General features: G+C 45.8%; 1 long non-coding RNA gene across 1 annotated transcript in view; it reads right to left on the bottom strand.

Moving 5' to 3' along the window:
- Positions 1 to 8,718, bottom strand: part of LOC138356044 (uncharacterized) — a 75,947-nt gene extending 67,229 nt beyond the window's left edge. Inside the window, exon 1 of the long non-coding RNA XR_011224107.1 lies at positions 8,283 to 8,718. This is a non-coding gene — a long non-coding RNA (uncharacterized lncRNA). The remainder of the gene's footprint in view (positions 1 to 8,282) is intronic.
- Positions 8,719 to 18,292: the final 9,574 nt, after the last annotated feature.

The raw sequence follows: 18,292 nt of genomic DNA, 5'->3' as shown, positions 1-18,292 counted from the left end.
ACCTACCTAACCTATCCAGGCCGGGGGATAGAAACGTCAATTTATTTATCAATACATCATATTCTACGGGCTCACCATAGCCCGTGCTACTTGGAACTTTTTGCTCCAAGTAGCAAATCTTAAACAACAAGAAACGTCATATTCTTAACGAATTACGAGATGCGTGAGAGATGAGAGGGGCAGTTTGGCCCGGGGGGGGGGAGGGGGGGGGGGAGGGGAAGAAGTATTTGAACACGGTGAACAGTAGTTTCGAAGAGGCACTGAACGCACTCAATATGAGAGGGGTATGTAGTAGTAGTATGTACAACATACTACATATTGAACATGTAGTATGAGGGAGGGGAGGGGGGGCCATACTACATGTAGAACAATGTGAGAGGAACAAAAATTTACGACACTCGTTTGGTCTCTTACAGCCAAGCGCTTCTGCTCTTGTAGTCTTCTTCTCCTCGCAACCCGTTCTCGCACTTTCTTATTGTCAATATTGACTTATTAAATACGTGCATATGTGACATACTAAACATACTAGTTTACCTTGAAAAGCTTCATAGAAAACACCGACCTTACCTAACCTTCTTAGTATGTTAAGATAAGCATCTTATTGCTTCGTAATTACAATTATTATATAAACTATACCTATTATAGGTTAAGTAATAATTGTAATTACGAAGCAATAAGATGCTTATCTTAACATACCAAGAAGGTTAGGTAAGGTCGGTGTTTTCTATGAAGCTTTTCAAGGTAAACTAGTATGTTTAGTATGTCACATATGCACGTATTTAATAAGTCAATATTGACAATAAGAAAGTGCGAGAACGGGTTGCTTCTCGACCAGGCCATGTGACTGGCGTACCTTCTACTTCAGGAACATTACACTCAGCCGTGGAGCACACACACACCCACAGACAGAGACAGACAGAGAGGGCGACAGAGCAGAAGGGTGGGGGGGGGGGGCCAGAGCGGGTCCAGGGCTGGCCATTAGGGCCACAGGAGCCACACACGACCCCCACATTACGCGGGCATTCTTTACTGCCTTGTTTTTCTCTCTCATTCCTTTCCACATCCGGGAAATCCTGGGGTGATATTTTCCCACTGTCTTGGGTCCTGGTGCTCACCCTGGGGTCCTGCGGGTACCCCTGGGGTCCTGCGGGTACCCCTGGGGTCCTGCGGGTACCCCTCGGGTCCTGCGGGTACCCCTGTGGTCCTGCGGGTACCCCTGTGGTCCTGCGGGTACCCCTCGGGTCCTGCAACTCACCCTGGGGTCCTGCGGGTACCCCTGGGGTCCTACAACTCACCCTGGGGTCCCATGGTAACCTCAACCCCTTGCTCTGGTAGACAGTGGAATAAGGCTGAACGGAACAGACGGAACAGCTCTGAGAGGAGCCGTGTAGAAAGGACTGAGGGCACCAACGCCGTCCCAATCACCAACCTGCTTGATACCTGCTTGATGGGGTTCTGGGACTTCTTCTACTCCCCAAGCCCGGCCCGAGGCCAGGCTCGACTTGTGAGAGCTTGGTCCACCAGGCTGTTGGACGTACAATACAGAATGCCTAACATTTCCACAGAATTAGGTCCACTCCCACACACACACTCCCACTAGTATCAAGAGGACATTACCCAATAAAGGGATGGGATCCACTTCGATAAACTGATGTCAGCAGCAGTTGAATGCCATATGTATCGCCCATACATATTGCCCTACATATTGCCATACAGTTGAATCGCCCATATGTAGTAAATACAAAATGTACCAGTGACTGGTTACAGCTGTTCTTCCATGTGTTTATACATATGTTGTGTTCTTAAGCCAAATTAAGGATTTAACGAGACGCGATGGCCATGGTAACCTTGGGCTCTCAATTCTCAACTCATCTTCCAACTTTTCACACTTGTGCAACACCCAGGTTGCAAGAGGGGTTGTGAGTTGGTCTGGTGGAGCAGGGGAGTTGCTTGGGAGCGTGTGTGGATGTCTCCCAGATAGTTAGTGTTCTGAACTGCCAGAATGATTATATTAAGACAAAAAATGCTCCGTTTTTACTTGCAGATTATTGGGTTCATGTACGCTAAATCCCCTGACGCAATAGGGGTCTCTCTTGGCGCAATAGGGGTCTCTCTTGGCACAATAGGGGTCTCTCTTGACACAATAGGGGTCTCTCCTGGCACAATAGGGGTCTCTCCTGACGCAATAGGGGTCTCTCCTGGCACAATAGGGGTCTCTCTTGGCACAATAGGGGTCTCTCCTGGCACAATAGGGGTCTCTCCTGGCATAACGGGGGTCTTCACTCCTTCGACTCCCGTTGGACCTCTTCTAAAAGCACTACTGCACACTGGGCCCAATGTTAGGTCTTTGATCTTACAACGACTCAACTTTAAAATAGTGAAGAGTTGAATTAATGACTAAAACAGAACACAATGAATAATTCCTGAACACAATGAACAAGTCCTGAACAGAACACAATGAACAAGTCCTAAACACAGCAGAACACAATGAACAAGTCCTGAACACAGGGAGAGAAGAACCAGGGTGCTTACTGTGTGGAGACACTAGACTGCACCTATTATCAAGGCACTATGTTCATGAATGCATGAACAAGTTGTTCATGATGCATGAACAAGTTGTCAGTCAGGGGAAACAATACGACACGATTGACGAGCACAAGAGAGGCATCAGCGTCTCACAAGACTCTACATCACAATCCACGAGAGGAAACATGTAGAGCTGAATAGGAAGACTCTTAAAGTAATTGAAGAGTTTGTGTTGGTGTTGTTTGTTATACTCAAAATTCTGTCAGTTGAAATGTAACCAATCACAGGCAAGTAGGCCTCTGACGTCATGCCAGACAGAGGAGCATCAAGCATGCTCCCAGCAGCCTCAGTTATCCTCACAGGCTCAGAGTAGAAGGACCTCGGCTAGGCAGATATATACCTTGCTATCTCAGTCAATAAATATATACAGAAGCGACTACTGTGTCTACATTCTACCCGAACAAGGCAAACGAATACTGGTGGCAGCGGTGGGATCCAGAAATTTTTTCATTAAATTTTTGACTAAGCAAGACACTCGCCCGATTCATAAACCGCCAGTACCATTGAAAGAACTAGTTATGTTGGACAATTTACTGTGTAGAGTAGTAAAGCTAGGGACAGCCCCGAGGAAATGTTGTCAGTTAGTTGTTCCAGCTGTCTTGGTACCAACTGTGTTAAAAATTATCCATGATGCTCCTGCAAGTGCACATCCAGGTAAGGATCGTACACTCCAACAAGGTCGATTGAAATATTTTTGGCCAAAAATGGCTAAGGAGATTGCTCATTATGTTGACAGATGTTTAACTTGTTTACAGCACAAGGGACATGTTTCAGGGCCTAATCCAATTCAGGTGTACCCAGCAACTAAAGCTCCTTGGGAACGAATATCGATGGATTTATTGACAAATTTTGCGGAAACAGAGAAAGGGAACAAACATTTGCTTGTAATGGTCGATAATTTTTCACGGTTTTGCGAACTAGTTCCTATCCCGAACAAAACAGCAGAAACCATAGCCAGCGCATTCCATGACCAAATAATTTGTAGATATAGTATGCCTAAAGTAATCCTTTCAGATAATGGTCCGGAATTCAGTAATAGTATTCTAACTAGCTTGTGTGATTTATATAACATCAAAAAATGTAGCATTATGCCTTATCATCCGGCAAGTAATGGACTAGCTGAACGTACTAACAGGAAAGTGTTAGATGCCTTGAGAGTCACGTTGAATTTTGATAACAACAATTGGGATGATTTTATACCCTTAATGCAGTGTGCTATAAATTCTTCAATTAATGTTTCTACTGGTGACACACCTCACGCTATTCTTTATGGTACAGATAAGATCCTCCCTAATGAATTGATTAATGTACCTCCTACTCCCTTATATAACGTAGATGATTTTGTTCAAGTGAAGCGTAGACAAATGCAACTAGTATTCAAGAAAATACGAGAACAACTGTCCAAAGCAACAGCCGAGTTCACTCTAGCAAGGAATGCACGAGCTAAACCCAGTAAAATAACTATTGGATCTGTAGTAATGATACTTAACCAACACAGGTCTGGTCCTATGTACAAGTTAACTAAGAAATTTTTGGGTCCATATAAGGTAATCGAGCTTATTAAAGGTAACAAATACAGACTTAAGAACTTGTTAACAGGAGAGTACATAAATGAACATTTAGACCACATGAAGTTAGCTAAAATGACTGTTGACGAGACTGATGAGGAAGATGACAATGAACTTACCCAGACAGATACTCCTACTCAGACACCACCTTCTGTGGTTGACAGACCACTTGATGCTCAGCAACCCCATACTAGCAATTATAATCTTAGATCTAGACCTGTCGTTTCAACCGTGCACTCACCACATGTCCATTGGCTAGATGTTAACGAGGATATCTCTCAAGATGATAGTTTGTCGCATGAAGTTTCACCTGTTCCGGACCTTCAGTCAGAGCCAGAGTTGTATAGTGCTCTGGATGAGCTAGGTGTAGATATCCGCAGAATTTATAATTGATTGCACTCTGCAGTTATTCTGTTTGTTTTGAAAAAAAAATCATTTGCAGTATTTCTACCACATGTGTCTTATTATTACCATTATATATAATGTATAGTTTTTCTCAACTTTATTTGGTTATAAATTAGATGCCATTGTTAAGTCTACTACCATTTGTATTTTTACAGTGCTTGTCATAGGAGTTATTATTGTTCTAGCAACCACATTGAGGCCAGTGAATCCTGACTGCTATCACGCAGATGTTAGTCTTCTTGATCCAGGTCTTGTATATGCTTGTAAATATATTGCACATTATATATATTGTACATTGGTCTTGTAAATATATTGTATTATTTCAAAAAAAAAAAAAAAAAAAAAAAAAAAAAAATCATTATCTATCTTGAAATTCAATTGTGGTTGTTAGGTCAGAACTTTGTTCCATTAATGTAATAATTGTTTAATTTTGTATGGTTTTCAAGCACATGCCATTGACACATGTTAATAATTTTGTTTAGGCAATACCTTGAGTTGTATTGTTCATATCTGATCAGTAGACATACACATGTTCTTAATACTCTGGTTTAATCAAAGAATTGTTACCATGATTTTCACCTATTATGATGAATTTTTTTTTTGGTGCATATATGCCGAGTTGTTGTATTACGCACACCTGATCTTCTTTCAATGTTTTATTATGCAAATTTCACATGTAAGCCATTATTGAATGCCACCGAGGTCCTTTCAGTATCATTGTAACTATATAGCTAGCCAGAGCTTGTCGACAAGGGACGTCGACTTGGTAGCGTGTCCGAGCGGTGTTATACTCAAAATTCTGTCAGTTGAAATGTAACCAATCACAGGCAAGTAGGCCTCTGACGTCATGCCAGACAGAGGAGCATCACGTATGTATTAACGTATGTTTAGGCTGCTGGTATCAACCTATCCAGTGGCCAGCGTGGCCTATACCTGGCCAGCGTGGCCTAGACGTGGCCAGCGTGGCTTAGACGTGGCCTAGACGTGGCCAGCGTGGCCTAGACGTGGCCAGCGTGGCCTATACCTGGCCAGCGTGGCCTGGACGTGGCCAGCGTGGCCTATACCTGGCCAGCGTGGCCTAGACGTGGCCAGCGTGGCCTAGACGTGGCCAGCGTGGCCTAGACGTGGCCAGCGTGGCCTAGACGTGGCCAGCGTGGCCTAGACGTGGCCAGCGTGGCCTATACCTGGCCAGCGTGGCCTAGACGTGGCCAGCGTGGCCTAGACGTGGCCAGCATCACAGATGGGGGGACTCCTGGACCTCTATCCTTCAGCACTAAGAACCACTAAGAAAGGCCTAAGAATACAAACCCTGTGATTGGCTGCACATTTTGTGGCGGAGCTGCATTTTTAGTCGGCAATAATATTTTGTCATGACCAATTTGGTTTTGAAATTTCGTACAGATAAGAGTTCAAAGGAATGAGTGAGATGGAGTCTCGTGCATTAGTTTAGTTAAACGTTCGAACAAGCTTTAACACCTCCTAACCAGTCATAACAACCAATATAACAAGTTGTAACAACGTTCTAATACGTCATAAACACGTTAAGCCAAGATGTAACAACTTTATTACAAGTTGTAACAAGCGGATTATAGAGACAGTTTCGGTTTGTGTTTCCAGGTGAGTATAGTACCAACTGTCTTCTTTAAGTCGACTAAGTCAACTCTCACACCAGGAAGGTTTAGGGGCCACAGGGCTAACAACTCAACAAACCAGGCGTGACAGGACGGAACTCATCGAAACCTTAAAGTTATCTTCAGATGATTTCGGGGCTTTTTAGTTTCCCCGCGGCCCGGTCCTCGACCAGGCCTCCACCAGCAGGAAGCAGCCCGTGACAGCTGACTAACACCCAGGTACCTATTTTACTGCTAGGTAACAGGGGGGCATAGGGTTAAAGAAACTCTGTCCATTGTTTCTCGCCGGCGTCTGGGATCGATCCCGGGACCACAGGATCACAAGTCCAGCGTGCTGTCCGCTCGGCCGACCGGCTGCCTTCCTTTAAAATACCTTTAAAATACTGCACAAGCTGGAGGATATTAATCCAAACCACTTCTTCCAAAGGTCAAACGTAACATATACAGGTGTCAAGAGCTTCAACCTCAACAAGGTGACACAGGTGACAGAAAACAGGAGGAGCTCCTTCACACCTCAGGGCCATAAACCCATGGAACCGCCTACCCGCAGAAGCCGTAAATGCCAGGACCCCCTCCCCCCCCCAAAAAAAAAAAAAAAAAAATCAAAATCAGTTCAAAATCCAGATAGAAAAACTCATCAACAACAATAGGGGGAACGTTTGACAAGCCGCTGTCTTTCTGTCCCAGCCGAGGTCACTAGAGAGACGGTGAACTTCAGGTGTCTGAATGAGCAGTTGAACAAAAATCACGGCTGACGGCAATTAACAGATCAACTCCTCATTAATTGATGTAATTTGGTTAGCGTGTTATGAAAGGTCTGGTGTTGATGGTTACCTTGAGGTGCTTCCGGGGCTTAGTGTCCCCGCGGCCCGGTCGTCGACCAGGCCTCCTGGTTGCTGGACTGATCAACCAGGCTGTTAGACGCGGCTGCTGTTCTGGTTCTGGTTCGAGTACTCTAATGGTAATGACTGAGTCCCTCCGTTGCTTCAGCGTTCTAATCAACAAACGCAAGAATACTCACTCATTAACACCTTAACTAATGAAGGATGACTTCAATGACCACGAGTCATGAAGAAGCCGGGAGGAGTGAAACCGGTTTGATCGCCTTGAGGAAGCAAAGTAACCAAACAAGAAAGTAATTAGTGAGTAAACAAGGCAGTATAAGGATCATCAAAATCACCTTCGCTTAAATACGGGTCGATCAAGATAGCAATAACATAAAACTGCGTAATATTAATACACCAGTTGATTGACAGTTTAGAGGCGGGATCAGAGAGCCGAAGCTCGACCCCTGCAAGCACAACGGTGAATACAACTGCGAATACAACGGTGAAATCAAACTTAGTCAAAGCTGAGTTGTTGACCTGGGCCTGCTTTGGGTACTTGTTCCCTGGATCTCCCCATTGGAGTTCCCGCTTCCTGGAAGCCCAACTTCGGTCCCTGCAGGGGTCCCCAGGTGGGTCCATGGACCCCCAGAGTTGGGACTGTGGTCCATGGACCCCCAGGTGAGCCAGGGAGGCATGAGCGCCGCTCACCACTTTAATACTGCCTCTGGTACTGTACCATCAATCCCGCCTGAATTGGAGGTCCGGAAGCGCCTCTGTGTACGTGTGTGTGTGTGTGTGTAGGGGCGGTGGACAGACTTTAGTTCGAGAGACAAACAAGGGGAGGGAGGACACAAACAAGGGGGGGGGGGTGAGTGAAAACAAACAACACGATGGTGTGTGAATCTGGAGATGAGTAAGTACAGTCAGCGGGAGACTCTACTTCCATTCTTATGCAACTCTGATATTTCCACCTGGCGAGAATGTATTGGTGCACGCCGGAGGCTGGCCGATTGATGGCCCTGTGATATCCACAGGTCACCTTGTACGGCTGACCAAGATGGAGGTAGTGATGGTGGTGCTATCGGCGGTGGTGGAAATTTGCTATCGGCGGTGGTTGTAGTTTGGTAGTGGTTATCGTGAATCTGGGTCACTTCTGCGGCCACCATAGCCTCAACCACACTACCACCACAGTTTCAACCACACTACCACAACACCCTCCACAGCCTCAACCACAGCATTTGCACACAAAGATCGATTTTATTTACCTCTTGATCAGCTTGGTTGTTCATGACGGTGGTTTGCAGAGGAGGGGGGGGGAATGAAGAGGAGCAGCAGAGGGCTGGCTCGCTCTAGTAGTAACGAACACTTAGCGAAGTCTCTCTCTCTCCTCCGCACGCACTCTCAACCTCTACTCACTCCACCGGCTTGCTCCAAACTAGATTGACTTTTTCACCCCTTGTGTGTTTGTAAGAATAGCCCCCCCCAGACGCCACCTCTTGGTGAGTATCTGAGAGTGGTGTTGGCAGCGAGGCGGCCACGGGAAGACCCCAAGAGCGGCGCGTAAGGAGGAAATAGCCCGGGACCTCCTAGCCAAGCTACCTATACGCCCCCGAGGTCTTTCATCTCCCGCCGGTAGACCCAAACCTTCGTTTTCTAATATTACGGGCTCGCCATAGCCCGTGCTACTTTGGAACTTTTTGTTCCAGGTAGCGAATCTTAAACAGCAACAACATTTGTTTTCTAATCAACTTCATCGCCGTCACTAAGGCTATATGATGTATCAAGAGTCCACGGGGGGGGGGGGGGGGGGAGACTGGGTTATCTTGAGATGATTTCGGGGCTTTTTAGTGTCCCAGCGGTCCGGTCCTCGACCAGGCCTCCACCCCCAGGAAGCAGCCCGTGACAGCTGACTAACACCCAGGTACCTATTTTACTGCTAGGTAACAGGGGCATACGGTGAAAGAAACTCTGCCCATTGTTTCTCGCCGGCACCCGGGATCGAACCCGGGACCACAGGATCACAAGTCCAGCGTGCTGTCCGCTCGGCCGACCGGCTCCTGGGGCTCGGTCTACATTCATAGTTTCAAAGGTGGGTGAGTAAGTGAGTAGGGAAGGTCCATGTAGGTGCGCGCACACTTTTTGTTGTGGGTAGTGGCTACTGGAAGACAATACGTGTAAGTGCAAGGTGATAACAGGGGCCGTATATATAACAACAACCTTTAGCCCGTAGACACATAATTTGCCATGTGGAAAACTAGCGAAGATCACAGGCTTATGTACCTCAATTATGGCGGCATTCAGAACACTGCACAACACGTATGTAAGACCAATCATGGGGTATGCAGCCCCGACAGTCACCTCCACCTCAAGAAGTATAACATAAATGCCTAAATGAGGAAATTTGCAAGGGAGACTGGTCCCAGACCCACATAAGATATGAGGACAGGTAGACAGAAGTAATCCTTATATATTAGTATATATAATATAATATTATATTATATATTAATATAATCGCAATTATATTAGACGACAGATTATACGAATCAAAGGATTATTATAGAAATCTGTACACCAGTAGATCGACGGTTGAGAGGCGGGACCAAAGAGCCGGAGCTCAACCCCCGCAAGTACAACTAGGTGAGTACATCACTCGGTCAGCCAGGTTAAGGCCAGTAACTGGACGGTGACCGCCCCCCCCCCACCTTGGACATATTGTATGATACACCATACAATATGCTACACAATAACATACTAGCGGCATCCTACTCGCGCTTATCGGATTGGCAAAATTCGGCGCGAAACTGGGTGGGTCCTTCCTCCTTAATCCTTATTGGCTCCCGCCAGATCAACCAAGCCAAGTGATTGGTCGATGCAAAACCTCGCAAGTATGACGTCACAACAATAAAGTAACGGTTTTTTGTGGGGGGGGGGTGCTGGAGATCGATGGAATAGGTAATATAGAGTAATGGAATAAAGGGAGAGAGAGAGAGAGAGAGAGAGAGAGAGAGAGAGAGAGAGAGAGAGAGAGAGAGAGAGAGAGAGAGAGAGAGAGAGAGAGAGAGAGAGAGAGAGAGAGAAAAAAAAAGGAGGAAGAAAACTAGAGCAGCGTAGACAACATGATGTACTCACCCTGTTGTGCTCACCTAGTTGAACTCGCAGGGTTATCGATTCTATATCTACTTTTTCATTCCCCCCCCCCTTAGTATCTTATATGCCGGTGTCATGTCCGCCTTATTCTTTCTTCCAGTGTAATGAGTTCCAGTTCCCTCAGTCTTTCCTCATAGCTCACTCCCCTTACCTCAGGAACGGGTCTTGTTGCATTTTTTTAATACTTTTTCCAGTGTTGCTTTGTGGTTCGTTAGGCAAGGGGTTCCATGCTGGGGCTGCATACTAAGGTCTCACAAAGGATGTACAGAGAGCTCGGAAGGGATCTTTGTCCAAGTTGCTGAAAGATAACCGGACGATAACCAGACGTTGTTGGCCAGTATAGCGTATCCTGCCCTCGTTATCCTGCTGATGTGGGCCTCTGGCGAGAGGTCGCCAGTTATGTCCAGTCATAAGTCTTTCTCTTTTTCAGAAGTTGGAAGTTGTCTTCCCTTCCTATATAAAGTTTCCTTGCTCCAACTCCTCTCCTTATAACCTTGCATTTGTCAGGGTTACAGTCTAGTAGCCATCTCCCAGACGATATGATATAGTGCAGACCCCATATATTGGAGACTATATGATATGTTGGAGACCACGTGATATAAGAAGACAACACTATAGATAACAAGATATACAGAAGCCGACAAATATCACAGGCAGGACGAGACATTCAAGACGATATGATTAATTTAAAGAGAACAAGAACAGAATAAAAACTAAGAAGAAAGAAGGAGAAACGTTAAGGAATTTAAACAGGTTTCTGAGAGCCGATTCTCCAACACAATTTTGTATGTGGTGATCATGTCTCCCCGAGCTCTTCTGTCTTCCAGCGACGTGAGGCCTCCACCTGCAGTTCACACAGCCTTTCCTCGTAACTCATGCCTTTTAGTTCTGGGACTAGTCTAGTGGCATACCTTTGAACTTTTTCCAGCTTCGTTTTGTGCTTGACAAGGCACGGGCTCCATGCTGGGACCACATACGCCAAGATTGGCCTTACATATGTGGTATACAAGGTTCTGAATGATTCCTTACACAGGTTCCTGAAGGCTGTTCTGATGTTAGCCAGCCTCGCATACGCCACCGATGATATTCTTTTGATGTAGGCTTCAGGAGACAGGTTTGGTGTGATATTAACTCCTAGATCTCTCTGTCCGTTTCATGAAGGACTTCGTCTTCCATTCGGTATCTTGTGTGTGGCCTCCTGCTCCCTCCGCAGAGTTTCATTACCTTACATTTACTTGGGTTGAAAAGTAGTAGCATTTGTTGGACCATTCCTTCAGTTTGTCTAGGTCATCTTGCAGCCTCTTGCAATCTTCCTCGATCTTAATCCTCTTCATAAATTTTGCATTTCCAGCAAACATTGAGAGGAACGAATCTATTCCATCTAGGAAATCATTTACATGTATCTGAAACAGCATAGGCCCTAGGACTGAACCCTGCGGGATTCCACTGGTGACGCCTCGCCAATCTGAGGCCTCACCCCTCACAGTGACTCGCAGTCTTCTGTAGCTTAGGTTCTCCATTATAATGGCGTACCTTCCCTTTTACTCCTGCCTGCATCTCCAGCTTTTGCATTAGTTTCCTATGTTGTACTGTGTCAAAGGCTTTTCGGCAATCGAAAAATATGTAGTCAGTCCACCCTTATCTTACCTGATTATTGTTGCCTGGTCATGTAATTCAATTATTTCTGTGAGGCAGGACTTGCCATCCCTGAACCTATGCTGATGATGTGTTACAAAGTTATTTCGCTTCAGATGTCCTATTAGTTCTTTTTCGTACAATCTTCTCCATCAGCTTGCATGTAAGTTAGTGACACTGGCCTGTAGTTCAGTGACTCCTGTCTATCCCCTTCTTGTATATCGGGACTACATTAGCCGTCTTCCAAATTTTGGCAGTTAGCCTGTTACCAGTGATTTGTTATACACCATTGAGAGTGGTAGGCACAGTACTTCTGCTCCCTCTTTTAGTATCTATGGTGAGATTCCATCCGGGCCTATAGCCTTTGTCACATCCAACTCTAGCAAGCGTTTCCTTATCTCCCCACTGGTAATCTCAAAATCCTTCAGTGGTGTCTTGTTAGATATTCCCTCTCTTAACCCAGGGACTTCTTGCTCTAATGTGAAGACCTCCTGGAATTTCTTAATGAGTTCCTCGCACACTTCCTTGTCATTTGTAGTGAATCTGTCTGCTCCCATCCTTAGTTTCATTACCTGTTCCTTCACTATTGTCTTCCTCCTGATGTGGCTGTGCAGCAATTTAGGTTGAGTCTTTGCCTTGCTTGCTATGTCATTGAACACGGCCGGGGCCAAACACTAGTCCCAACGGGAAGACTGTGAACTAGAAGAGACCTTCGCTTGTCATGAAGGCAGTGCAGCGCTTACTGTCTTCCTCTACTGGAATCTGCCAAAATCTTTTTGTCAGCTTAAGCTTGGAGAAATAGCAACTAGAAGCTAACCTCGAGAAGATCTCCTCTGCCTTTCTTCTCACCCTGACTCCTGGCACTCTGCTCTGTAATGTCCTGTTATTTCTATAGTTTCTCCACGCTCCTGTACTTAGTGGCTTGGCCAGCTTAAATCCCTGATTAAACCATGGGTTCTTCATTTGCATTTCGTTTTTCTTCCTTTTGGACTGGGACAAACTTGTCAGCTGCCTCCTAACGTGATGTAGTTCATCATGTCTTGGGCCGCCTTTCCTCTGAGCTCTGTTTCCCACCTGTTCGGAATTTTCATATACATCCTCATAGTTTCCTATTCAGAATGCCAAACTTTTGTTTTCTGGGACCTTCCTTGAGTACATTAACCCTACTTCGACCAGATACTCAAACGTCAGTACACTGTGATCGCTCATTCCCACGGGGGCTTCCAAGTTGATTTCTTATGATGGAGTCGTTCAGAGTGAAGACCAGGTCGAGTCTCGCTGGTTCATCGTTGCCTCTTATTCTTGTGGCTCTCCTGACATGCTGACTTAAAAAGTTTCCTGTTGCCACTTCCAATAATTTAGCTCTCCATGTTTCTTTAACTGCAAGGGGTTCCTTGTGTGTGTGTGTGTGTGTGGGTGTGTGTGTGTGTGTGTGTGTGTGTGTGTGTGTGTGTGTGTGTGTGTGTGTGTGTGTGTGTGTGTGTGTGTGTGTGTGTGTGTGTATGTGTGTGTTCGTGTGTGTGTGTGTGTGTGTGTGTGTGTGTGTGTGTGTGTGTGTGTGTGTGTGTGTGTGTGTGTGTGTGTGTGTGTGTGTGTGTGTGTGTACCGTCCGTTCTTCACCTCCCGTGACGTGTGTACAGAAAGATGAAGGTCTGTGTGCGGTAATATCTCCGTAGCAGGCAGAGGCGATTGGGCTACGTTATTTGTAGTTGACAAGAACTGGCTGGCTGGCATGTTGGCAACTCCTCTGAATGTTGCTTCTTCGTCTGCGGCTCCATCCCTATACTTCCCTCCATGTGAGAGAGAGAGAGAGAGAGAGAGAGAGAGAGAGAGAGAGAGAGAGAGAGAGAGAGAGAGAGAGAGAGAGAGAGAGAGAGAGAGAGAGAGAGAGAGAGAGAGAAGACAAACAACCAAACAACGCAGGAATACTATCTAAAACGACTACAACAAGAGGTAAACAAAATCCTACATCACCACTCTTGAACTATCAACAATTGTATACAAAATTCGAATGTATTCTTATTAAAAAAACAATCCAAAATAACGTCAGTCACTTGGCCAAATAATCCAGAAAGTGTATCCTACGTGACCCTCTGGGCTCTGGGAGCAGCTGCACCTGCTTGTCGAAGCTGCAGCTGCAGACAGCTGTGGATGCTGCCACTCAGCATCTTTAACAACATCACGAGAATAATCGAAGCAGAGACAGATGCGGCGGGAGACACTGCAGCCTCCACACCTCCAGAGGAGCAGCAGGGGTACCATCTGCCGGCGCCTGGAGTCTGCCTGAACCTTCTCTCCTGCTTCCCTCTCGCCTTAGTGATAACAGTTTACCCAAATCCAGGACGAGAGGCCGGCACGTGCCTCTCTGCTCTTGATGTTAACACACGGCTGAAGGCTCCGGGCCGGCGGTGGGCGAGGCCTCACTGAATAACAAACACTTCAGCGGGTCATCAGAAGGTGGAACTAACAGTGTCTCAATGCCACTCACAGCTCCTTCAGCGGGGAGCATCGTAATGGAGGCTGACCAGGCCACACGTCTCTTGGAAAACATTCACTCTCTCATCACCTTCCTCATACTCTCTCTCTACCTCCCTCATAGTCTCTCTACCTCCCTCATACTCTCTCTACCTCCCTCATAGTCTCTCTACCTTCCTCATACTCTCTCTACCTCCCTCATAGTCTCTCTACCTTCCTCATACTCTCTCTACCTCACTCATAGTCTCTCTCTACCTCCCTCATATTCTCTCCACCTCCCTCATACTCTCTCCACCTCCCTCATACTCTCTCCACCTCCCTCATACTCTCTCTCCACCACCCTCATACCCCCCCTCTCTCTCTCTCAAAGAGAGGGGGGGGCTGCTTGTCAACCAGCCAAAGAGACACTTGTATCTGCCTGACATTATTACTTAATTGCCCATGATAATGGACCCACCTTCTCCATTCATGGCTCCATAAACCGGGTTGTGTGGTGGTTGGTTTACCTCAGGTGTTGGTTTACCTCAGGTGTTGGTTTACCTCAGGTGTTGGTTTACCTCAGGTGTTGGTTTACCTCGGGTGTTGGTTTACCTCGGGTGTTGGTTTACATCAAGGTGTTGGGTTGCCTCGGGTATTGGTCTACTTCGGGTGTTGGTTTACATCAGGGTGTTGGTTTACCTCGGGTGTTGGGTTACCTCAGGTATTGGTTTACTTCTGGTGTTGGTTTACCTCATGTGTTGGTCTACCTCAGGTGCTGGTTTACCTCAGGTGTTGGTTTTACCTCAGGTGTTGGTTTACCCCAAGTGTTGGTTTACCCCAGGTGTTGGTTTATCTCATGTGTTGGTTTACCACAGGTGTTGGTTTACCTCGGGTGTTGGTCAGCGTATGGTTGCTGATCGATTTAATGTTAAGTTTAATGGACATAATATTGATGAGGACAATAAGAATGGGGAGATTAGTAACTAATTATCCTGGTAATTGGCAGCAAGAGTGTAATATTAATAGGAAATATAAGTGGGTGTATGGGGTGAGGGTAGGTGGGTGTATGGGGTGAGGGTAGGTGGGTGTATGGGGTGAGGGTAGGTGGGTGTATGGGGTGAGGGTTGGTGGGTGTATGGGGTGAGGGTAGGTGGGTGTATGGGGTGAGGGTTGGTGGGTGTATGGGGTGAGGGTAGGTGGGTGTATGGGGTGAGGGTAAGTGGGTGTATGGGGTGAGGGTAGGTGGGTGTATGGGGTGAGGGTAAGTGGGTGTATGGGGTGAGGGTAGGTGGGTGTATGGGGTGAGGGTAGGTGGGTGTATGGGGTGAGGGTAGGTGGGTGTATGGGGTGAGGGTTGGTGGGTGTATGGGGTGAGGGTAGGTGGGTGTATGGGGTGAGGGTAAGTGGGTGTATGGGGTGAGGGTAGGTGGGTGTATGGGGTGAGGGTAAGTGGGTGTATGGGACGAGGGGAAGAGAATGGCACTGTGCCAAATGGAATCTGTTTTGCACGTTTTATCTTCCCTAACCCAAGAGAGAGAGAGAGAGAGAGAGAGAGAGAGAGAGAGAGAGAGAGAGAGAGAGAGAGAGAGAGAGAGAGAGAGAGAGAGAGAGAGAGACAGGATCCAATGCCTTAGAAACACAAGCAGCTGCAGGAACATAAGCTGCTTATGTGGATGCATGTAATACCTTATCAATATCCCCCTATGTTATGCTGTTATCCACTTGTTTCATCTCTACCACCTCACCCAAAGAAAATATAAGCCAGTGCAAAAGCATGGTACATTAGACTTTGAGAATGTAAGGAGTGACCTTGTGAAACGCATCTCTAGGCATCAGACCGAAAATAAAAGTGTGAAAATGAACTTTGGAGAATTAATTTTTCAACTTCCCCCGACAGAACTTTAAGATGACAGTGAAGAAATACATAAGAAGTATTAAAAGGATTCGTGTTAGAATCATTAACCTTATCCTTTCGGTCATATTCAACAGCATATACTTGGAAGAAAGACTGCTAATATTTATATATATATATATATATATATATATATATATATATATATATATATATATATATATATATATATATATATATATATATATATATATATATGTCGTACCTAGTAGCCAGAACTCACTTCTCAGCCTACTATTCAAGGCCCGATTTGCCTAATAAGCCAAGTTTTCCTGAATTAATATATTTGCTATAATTTTTTTCTTATGAAATCATAAAGCAACCCTTTTCTCTATGTATGAGGTCAATTTTGTTTTATTGTAGTTAAAATTAACGTAGATATATGACCGAACCTAACCAACCCTACCTAACCTAACCTAACCTATATTTATAGGTAAGGTTAGGTTAGGTAGCCAAAAAAAGCTAGGTTAGGTTAGGTTAGGTAGGTTAGGTAGACGAAAAAACATTAATTCATGAAAACTTGGCTTATTAGGCAAATCGGGCCTTGAATAGTAGGCTGAGAACTGCGTTCTGGCTATTAGGTACGACATATATATATATATATATATATATATATATATATATATATATATATATATATATATATATATATATATATATATGTATATATATATATATATATATATATATATATATATATATATATATATATATATATATATATATATATATATATATATATATATATATATGCTTCCTGCAGTTCAGAAAGTACTATAGGGAGTGGAGGTAAGTACAATATTGCCGGAACAATTACTAGTGCTAAAGAGGCACTCAAATGAAAAATAAACTATCAGAGTTCTCGTGAAGACAGTGCCAGAGTGCCAGAGACACAGGCAGCTACAAGAGGGGCAAGTGGGCCATAGAATGCCCCGTAACATACTACAGAGCCAGGGTGATTAAGGGCCAAGATGGGTAGCACAGAACCAGGGTGATTAAGAGCCAAGATGGGGGTAGTTCTTTGCGACTCGTGAGTAATCCAGGAGTGCCACAATGGGTAGTTCAACACCTAGAGTCACATAGGGCCAAGGTGAGGAGCAGAGTGCCAGAGTAGACACGAGAGTACAAGGAGGGGGGGGGGAGGAGTAGATTAAGGGTGTTTACGAGAGTGCCAGGAAGAGGGGGGGAGGGGGTGTGGGTGCAGGTGTTTGGGCACTAGCCAGCGTCGCTAGGCAGTGGTGCCAGCAACACTACTCACCACTACTTCAAACCCCCACACTTAGTCTATCTTTATCCATCCCCCTCTACTCTATATCTTGCCCCCCCCCCTCCCCTACTCCCTCCTTTCATCTCCCCTCCTCCTCCTCCTTCCCCCTCTCACCTCCTTCTGTAGATAGCAGAACTGTTTAGAAATGTGGAATGTAGTTGAGTTATGATAGCAGGCGGGCTGTCCGCCTTGCTGACACGGTGTGTGTGTGTGTGTGTGTTTGGTAGCTAAAGTGAGCTTGCTATCTTTTATTAGGGACCTCCGAGCTTGCTATCTTTTGTCAGGGACCGCCGAGCTTGATATCTTTTGTCAGAGAAGCTTGATATCTTTTGTCAGGGACCTCCGAGCTTGCTATCTTTTGTCAGGGACCTCCGAGCTTGCTATCTCTTGTCAGGGACCTCCGAGCTTGCTATCTTTTGTCAGGGACCTCCGAGCTTGCTATCTCTTGTCAGGGACCTCCGAGCTTGCTATCTCTTGCCAGGGACCTCCGAGCTTGCTATCTCTTGTCAGGGACCTCCGAGTATTTATGATGTTTGTTTCGTGTAGTTGAGCACGTATGGATGTCTATAGATGTAGAGTGAGTAACATTCACTCACTCACACGCTGGTGTACACGTGTTGATATGTTTCAAGATGATGGGAATCTGTGCTTCCTTTAAGGTGATGCCGGGAGCCGGTCGGCCGAGCGGACAGCACGCTTGACTTGTGATCCTGTGGTCCAGGGTTCGATCCCAGGCGCCGGCGAGAAACAATGGGCAGAGTTTCTTTCACCCTATGCCCCTGTTACCTAGCAGTAAAATAGGTACCTGGGTGCTAGTCAGCTGTCACGGGCTGCTTCCTGGGGGTGGAGGCCTGGTCGAG

Source organism: Procambarus clarkii, chromosome 70, assembly GCF_040958095.1.
Source record: "Procambarus clarkii isolate CNS0578487 chromosome 70, FALCON_Pclarkii_2.0, whole genome shotgun sequence".
NCBI lineage: Eukaryota > Metazoa > Arthropoda > Malacostraca > Decapoda > Cambaridae > Procambarus > Procambarus clarkii.
The sequence above is the reverse complement of the archived record's forward strand: the minus strand, read 5'-3'. Positions and strand labels throughout refer to the sequence as shown.